This window comes from Pinus tabuliformis, chromosome 6 (assembly GCF_031772625.1).
Source record: "Pinus tabuliformis cultivar Carrire ecotype Pingquan chromosome 6, CPIR1, whole genome shotgun sequence".
NCBI lineage: Eukaryota > Viridiplantae > Streptophyta > Pinopsida > Pinales > Pinaceae > Pinus > Pinus tabuliformis.
In genome coordinates, this window is record NC_142292.1 from 661,140,004 (window position 1) to 661,147,924 (window position 7,921).

Here is a 7,921-nt window from a genome sequence, read left to right on the forward strand (position 1 = left end):
GCATGAAATTAATTCAAATCAAAGTTATAAAAGCCCAATCTCCCTCCATCGACCCTCATTGTGCATCCAAGTCGTTGTGCAAGTGCTTGCAAGTGATTTCGAGCTGAGTTTGTGAGCTTGATAGGCGCGCGACCCGTCAGACCAGGCGCGCGACCCGTCAGTGGCGCGCGACCCGTAGAGCGCCTTCCAGCAGTGTTAATTTCTAACGGGCGCGACCCGTTGGGTGAGGCGCGCGACCCGTCAGCGCCCTCCTTATAAAATCGCCTGCAAATTCATCCAAGGAGCCAACAAAATCGCCAAATTGCCTAAGGTAGGCTCTCCAACTTACAAATTGCTGCTTGTTATGGTTAAAGACATCATGAATACATTTTTAAAGATCTATATTTGCAAGAGAAAAGCTCCATGTGGCTGTGGTTTAAACTTGTAAAAAATGACTAGGGTTTATTGTTGTTTTAAGGTATTCCCTTGTAATCATTTTTTCCCATTTCCCATTTCATTTTCCTTGACATTCCATGTAAATTTCCCTTGCAAAATTAGTGAAAAGCCCTAAACCCTACCCCTCTTCCCTAACAAGTAAAAATCAAACCCTAACCCTACCTCTAATAATATCCATGTTAATAAGTTTGTATAATGGTGTATATGCAATGATTTTTCCCAAAATCCCTGTTTTATATATTTATTCCCATTTTCCCTTTAAAGTGTCCCTCCCCTAACATTCCCCTCGTGCTCCTGGTCCCCTTGAAACAGCACATAGATCAGCATTTTGCAAGGCAGAAACAACAGTACATTTTGGCCACTTTGCTCCTTAAACAATGTCAGAAACCGAAACCTATGAGCAGAGTGATGACCAAGCATCAGCTTCAGAGATTGAGGTACAGAGGAGGCCTCATAAGGGTGGAAAGGGTGGTCATCATAAGAGAGAGGAGCCCACTTCTTTGACAGATTTACAGGCTTGTCCTATGGCAGTTTCATGTTTCCATTATATGTCTTGTTATGAGTTTTGCAAGAGGATCTCTCGGATTCAGCATCACAGAGAGTTAGCTCGCCTATTTGTTTTACATTTGCATGATGGACATGTCAACCTTGCCGGGGTGGACTTTACATTGACACCCGAGATGATTGCACAGGCCACAGGGATACCTAATGTCGGAGAGGTATGGAATAAGCGCAAGGTGTTGGACAGTGTTCATTTTGAGCCTTTCGTTAGACCAGTGCTCATGAGGCACTCGACAGGTGTGTTTCCCTTCAGATTTCTCAGGAGTGAGTATGCTCCCATGATGAGGCTCATCATGCTCTATTTTACCTGTGAGGGAAGATTTTCACAGGTATATTCGTACCATATTCGCCTATTGATGCACTTCACACGGGTACGGATGATGAACATCCCTGTTTTCTTCTACCAGAACATTGAGAGGATGGTGTCTGTGATGCAGTGGAAGAGCCCGACACAGCAGTATAGGAGCCTTTACCATTATGGTTTGATTCAGCTTGTGGTCTTACATCAGTTGGCTCAGCAGGGAATCTCATGGGAGGAGTTTATCTCTCGTGAGCTTTTCACAGCACCACCACCACCACATCCTGAGGTTATTCACAAGGAGGGAGGACCATCACAGCAGCATGACATCCCCGTGACTAGACATGTCAGCTTCTCACCATTGGTCACCTATCAGAGAGGCCAAAGGGCCTTATTTGCAGCAGCTCGGCGAGTACTTTCTCCATAGCATGTGGAAGGGGTCTAGCCTTCTTCATCGGCTCAGCAAGTGTTATCTCCACATCAGGTGGAAGGGGCCTCGCTTTCTTCAGCAGCACAGGTATCAGAGAGGGGCAAGCAGCCCAAGATTGATGAGGGACCATTAGGTGTTCTAGATATAGAGCCTATTGATCTTGATGTCAGTTCTCCTAGCCGAGAGTCAAAGGAGATCATTCAGCACCTTAGAGCTGAAAATGATGCATTGCAGAGGAGATTAGAGGGGGCACAATGGACAATCTCATATCCAGAGCAGCGCAACAAGCAGTTGGAGGATGAGCAAGCTCTTGATGAGTTGTGGAGGATTCGTGGAGACCGCATCTTGAATAGAAGAAGACCCGGTGATCTATTACCCGCTGAGCGAGAATCCATGCTTATCCGGCTCAATGCTCACTTGGAGAGACTGTTGGCTAAGGCCAACCAAGATAAGGAATTGTTGAGAAACATGAAGAACCATTATTGGGCGAGAATGCACATGTGCAAGCAAAGATGAAGATGTTCCAAAGGCAGTTGGCCAAGGCACAAAAAAGGAGAAAGAGGCCCGATCCCCTCCACATTTTGGCCGAAGCTTCCTTGAAGGAGCAAGGCACTAAATAGCTCAGCCACAGCACAAATACCAAGAAATTTTGAACATTTTGGGTCAATTTTGGTTTTTCAGGCAATTTACAGGTTTTGTCCGTTTAACGGGTCTCACCCCCCGCGCGACCCTTTCACTTGGCAACTCCATTTTGCAAAAACTCAGCATTTACAGACTTGTCATGAAAAGTTACACATGCTCATCCATTTCCAAGAGAGTTTATGAAGTTTTGGGCCTCCAGAAGGTCAAAAAAAAGCAAAAAAATGACTTTCTGCCACATTTTTGAGACACAGAAAGCAGTCTTGGGAGATTGCAATTTTTGAGGGGCAAATGACCACCAAATTTAGAAATTCTAGTTGGGTTGGAAAGTAGACTCACAGAACTTTCCAACACCTGGAAGTGCCCCAAAGGTTCCCTCAAAGGCGCGCGACCCGTCAGGGAATGGCGCGCGACCTATCAGGCAACTTTCTCAAATTTTCACTGTACAGCTCAGAAAAACGCAGTTTTGACCATGTTTGACTTTTTGGAGTGGATTGTTATCCTCCTTGATGTAAATAATGTAATTTTTTGACACTTTTACACTTATGTATCTCTTCTAGAAGATTCATTCATGAAATAGGTGAAAATTAAATGAATGAATTAGTTTCCTAGCTTATAGAGGCAAGTTGTTTTGACTGCCTAGTTTTCAGTGCTTAGTTTAGAATTGGTTGAAACAGCTCCTAGGATAGTGAGCTTGACCCCTAGAGGCAGGTAAATATGTTAGATGATCTATATTATGTACTTTCTGGCTCATTTTCATGGTTGGACTCTTGAGGGAGAAGCTATCATTGTATTATTCACTGTATCTCTGCAATTTTTGGCTAAGGAAGACCAGGGTTTTGCAGTCCTTTTTGGGATTCTTGTGGTCACATGTATTGATGATTTGTTTCTCTTTGTACTTGTAAGTGTGTTATGTGAATCATTTCCTTACTTTTCCTTCTGCACATTAGGCAAATGAAGTGTTAAAGTAGAACTCATGACTGTCATGCTCTGCTTTTAAGTTTGCTTAATATCAATGTTTTCAACTGTTTAAGGAGAATTCAAAGTTATTGTTTGCTCTCCTTAGCTCCTCACCTGTATTTCTCATCCATTCACCTCAATCTAAGGCATCAATATTGTCTCCTATCTCGCCCCAAAGAACCCCCTGCAGAAACTGTGTCCAATCCCCGCACCCAAAATTGCCATCTCCTCAATTTGCCACCAAAAACTCTAAAAACCCTAAATCAACGCTTTTGATCAGTTTACTAGCCTAAAATCAGTGTTACCCTATTGGTCATCTCACCAATTGAAGATCTTTACCGAGATAGACCGGAGAGAGCCCTCTCCTGCCCCGTAGGGATAGCTACGAGGCTAAGTGGTTTGATGTTGCCTTGAGGTTTACCTTTCTCAGCCTGAGGTGAAATTTCAAGTGCTAACACATTCTTCCTTATTAAAATGAAGAGAGAGCACTCTCTTATATACATGAGGAAGATAACCTTCTCATAATTACATATCCAATATTCTCTCAAGCACTCTCAACTAATTTCCCATTATTACAAGATATGATCCCACAAATCTCTCAAGCATTTTTAACTACTTTCCCATTATTACAAAATATGATCCCTTTGAATCCTCCATAAATCTCTCACATATCTTGGATAAGATATGCCAACCAAATCCTCCATGATTTTCTCCTTAGGAATATCTTGCATAATTATCTCCTTATTATGGTGGAGGAGATATTAATTCTTCACATATTTCCTACACATCACAAAACTCACATATTCTTGAGATATATATAAAAATATGTATCTTTTCCAATATTTAATCATAAATTCACTTGTAAGACAAAAATGAATAAAATGGAGAATAAGAAGGTGAAACCCAAATGTATGTATGAAAATGATATGATAAAAGGTTAATGGGATGATGAAATGTAAGGAATAGTGAAGAAAAAGGTGGATGAAAATATGACATTTCTGAGTCCCAACATCCTCCCCAACTAAACTTGTTGCATGTCCTCATGCAACCATGCATGGGTCTCTTTAAGAACATTTGGCATTTTGAACTTTGGCTTTACATGATGATGTATTTTAATAATGAATGTTTCCAGGATATGTGAAAGACATGAGTAACAATTTTCATTTTCTTATGGTTGGTTCTTGTGTGACAACCATGAATACAAAGAATGTTGGTTCTTGTGTTAACAACATTCATTTCATTTTTTGTTCTCTTTTCTTCAATAATAATGTAAACACTCACTGGAAATCATAATGTGCATAAGAAAGCCCTTTTGTAATATTAATGAAGCATGCCAATATTGCGTATGAAGCAAAGTGCAACAAAGTATCATTGGAAAATAAATGTTGGTGAATGGTAAATGGAGTGATAGTGGTGAAGAAATGGAATCATGGAAGTGAATATGTAGTGAATATAGTTCTCCCCCCCTCAACTGACTTTGTTGCATGTCCTCATGCAACTTGACATGGCTCATGAAAGGAAATGTAGCATGGTGAGGGAATTTTCCAAAATATTCAAGTTAGCATATAAGGAATTGCATGATTAAAGATTAGAAAACAACATTCTACTTACCCAAGAATGATGAATTATGGAATAGGAATTTAACTACTGCTGCTGCTGGATCAAGAAAATGTGACTGATGTTGTTGTCCTGGATCCTGGGAAATGAAGGAATCTGAACTGCTGATGCTGAATCATGGAAAAGATAAACGCTGAAAGTGGAACTGTGATACTCTCATAGATCAGAATTCATGCTGCTGTAACTGCTGAGGGAGTCGTGAAAAAGTGTATAGTCTTCATCTGCTACTAAACTTCTTGGTACAATTCTAATCATGCGAAATAATGTGTTGATGTCGAGCATGAAAAGAAATCATTGGATTACCGGCCATTGATGCATGCCGTTAACCAATGCGAGGCAACTCACCATTGATGTCAATGAGTGCCAAGGTACCGGAGTACATCTTGCAAAGTGCAAATGGATGTGTCGAGGTCGAGCCACTTGTAAGATCTGAAGATCAAGGAACATTGATGTATTCCCATGATCGTCAGCGAGAGAACTTGCCATTAAGGCATGCAAGCCTCTAGGTACTCAAAAGGAACTCTAGTCTATTTCCCAGATAAGGTGCTGATGTCGATGGGGCAAGACTTGTTGAAAGGTGGGCCTTAAGGAATCCCACATCAGTCAACACGAGTTTGTACAAAAATATGTGGTAGGACTATAGATGGAAAGAACTCACGGACAAGTAGTGTGGATCAGCATGGCGAGGAAAACAAGGCAATGTAATCATGGAAAGGGAATGAGTTTTATTCAAAAGGAAAACTAGAAGGCAAAAATAAACTGAAAAGGATAAAGGAATGTATGCGATTCAGAAAAATAGGCGTGCATGAAGTCGTGAAAGATAAGGTAATGGAAGATGGGTTACGACATAAGGATGGTCTAAGCGTTTGGAAGAAAATAGGTGAGTAGTCATGACGCAAAAGGATTTTTGTGTAGTGGAAAATGTCATGATATGTGCAGTGAAGAATTAGTTCCTTCAAGCATCCAATGATGCATGTTTCATTGTGATTTCGAAAAGTCACTTTTGCATTAGATTGTCTTCAACACTTAGCACCATTCCTGCATAAAAATTGTCACCTTTTTGTGCCATCTCCATCGATCATTCCTGTATGAAGTGACTCAAAAACAAATTAGCTCATTTTCAAGAATTTATGAAATGTCCATTTTTTTAATTATTTTTCGAAGTTACACTAATTGTGGATGAAAAGGGTGTCGCATTGGAATGTTGAGCTTTCTGCATAAGCTTCTTGTTGACCTACACATAACACAATCTCATTTCAATTGTTAGTATATGCATCCTAACTCTTGCCCACAAAAATATAAAAAAATCCAACATACTTTTATTTCCCCCCAACTAGAAATATTGCATGTCCCCATGCAATGTACTCATTGATTGTGCAATACTTTTTCAAAATGTTTTTAGTGGTTTGCAGGAAAATTGATTTAAAACATTTGAAAAGGCTTTTGTATTTCTTAGGGAACAAGTAGTTAGTTTATGAATGAATGAGGGCAATTTATTTATTTTTTATTTTTTTTATTTATGCAAACAAGCTTATATAAATTTGTGACCCTTAAGAGGTACACAAACTACCATATCCTACTTCCTGAACTTTTCAAAATTTATGCAAAAACACAAAACATGAAAAGTCAAGACAGAATTTAATTTTTTGTTGCAGTGTTATTTAACTTCTTCTTTTTTTCCCATATTCAAATTTTTTGAGACTGCTTGCATCAAGAAACCAACCTAGTTATTTGAATTTGGATTAGCTTGGAATGGAAGACAAAATGGCAGGTAATTCCACCGAAAAATTACAATTTAGAAAAGTGATGAGCATAAGATTCAAACAATGTCTACAACCACCAAGCATCACACATGCCAAGGATCACCAGTAAGGTGACAAAACTCAAATGCAAGGAAGGATTAAACAAATGATTATTTTAGAAGTGATCTTGCTAAATGTTCCCATGCAGATGCAAGTGCTTGAGATATAGTCTACTCATATAGGGGTGCGCCTCCACCATCAGCACCATGGGTCACCACTTTTCCAGCAATTACACTTGCTTCAGTCTCCAGAATTATTCCCCCATCAACAATCTTGTCAAGACAAAGAAGGATGAGATCTAAATTCTCAAGAGCTGTTCTTTTCTCCACATTGCTCCTGAGAAGAAGCGCAACCACATCAAAGAAGCCTTGAAGAACTGTAGCCAAAATAAGCTCATTCTCATCATCACCACCAGTGACATAGAAATGTAGATCAGAGATGAACTTATAGATGACAACAAAGCTATCGAACATGCCAATTTCCACTTCTGCTCGGGCATTTGTCTTCTGAGTTTTTGAAAGAACAGATTTTTCAAAAGCTAGCTTTGAAGCAAGGGTTGGCCAATCATCAGAATAGTACTTAACTGCAACCCGTTTTCCCTCTGAATCTAGAAGCAAAATGTTCTTGATCAAAGGACAAGATTCCATTTTCTGCGTTTCAAAGATCGGGGAGACGCCAATGCAAGGATTGAGGATTCAAGGCCTGGCGGTTCAGACAAATTACCCAAAAGCATTTCCAAAAGCATCCCTCTGCCTTCTACGCCCATACTTTCAATTATGTATCAAATTTGTGCATGCAGAGAAATCGGGAGTTAGTTGCTGAAATCTGGCTAAACTGCCGCCTCCATTCTTGGATTAATAACTGCAAAATCGAATTGTTATCTCCTCCTCACTTCGTGGACAAAAAGCTTGATTTTCTCAGAAAGCCCGATTTTCTTATGGATTTTTGCAGATTTTGTGTGCTTTCTGAAGGAGCTGCGATGGTGGAGAGAGAGGAGGTGACCATGACATAAGAGAAGGTGTATGAAACTACTTAATACCAGTGTGTGATGGTCACAATCGCGTCCGAAATTTCTTTGAAGTTGAATAACAAGTCGACTAGAGGTTTTTAAACAATAGCATTCATGGAGCTCAGGAAAATTCCCTTTTTGGCACTCAGTCACACCGTTACCATAGGTTT

The 7,921-nt window shown here is 40.0% G+C and overlaps 1 pseudogene; it reads right to left on the reverse strand.

Moving 5' to 3' along the window:
- Window positions 1-6,667: 6,667 nt before the first annotated feature.
- Window positions 6,668-7,431, reverse strand: LOC149260341 (coatomer subunit zeta-2 pseudogene; annotated as a pseudogene).
- Window positions 7,432-7,921: the final 490 nt, after the last annotated feature.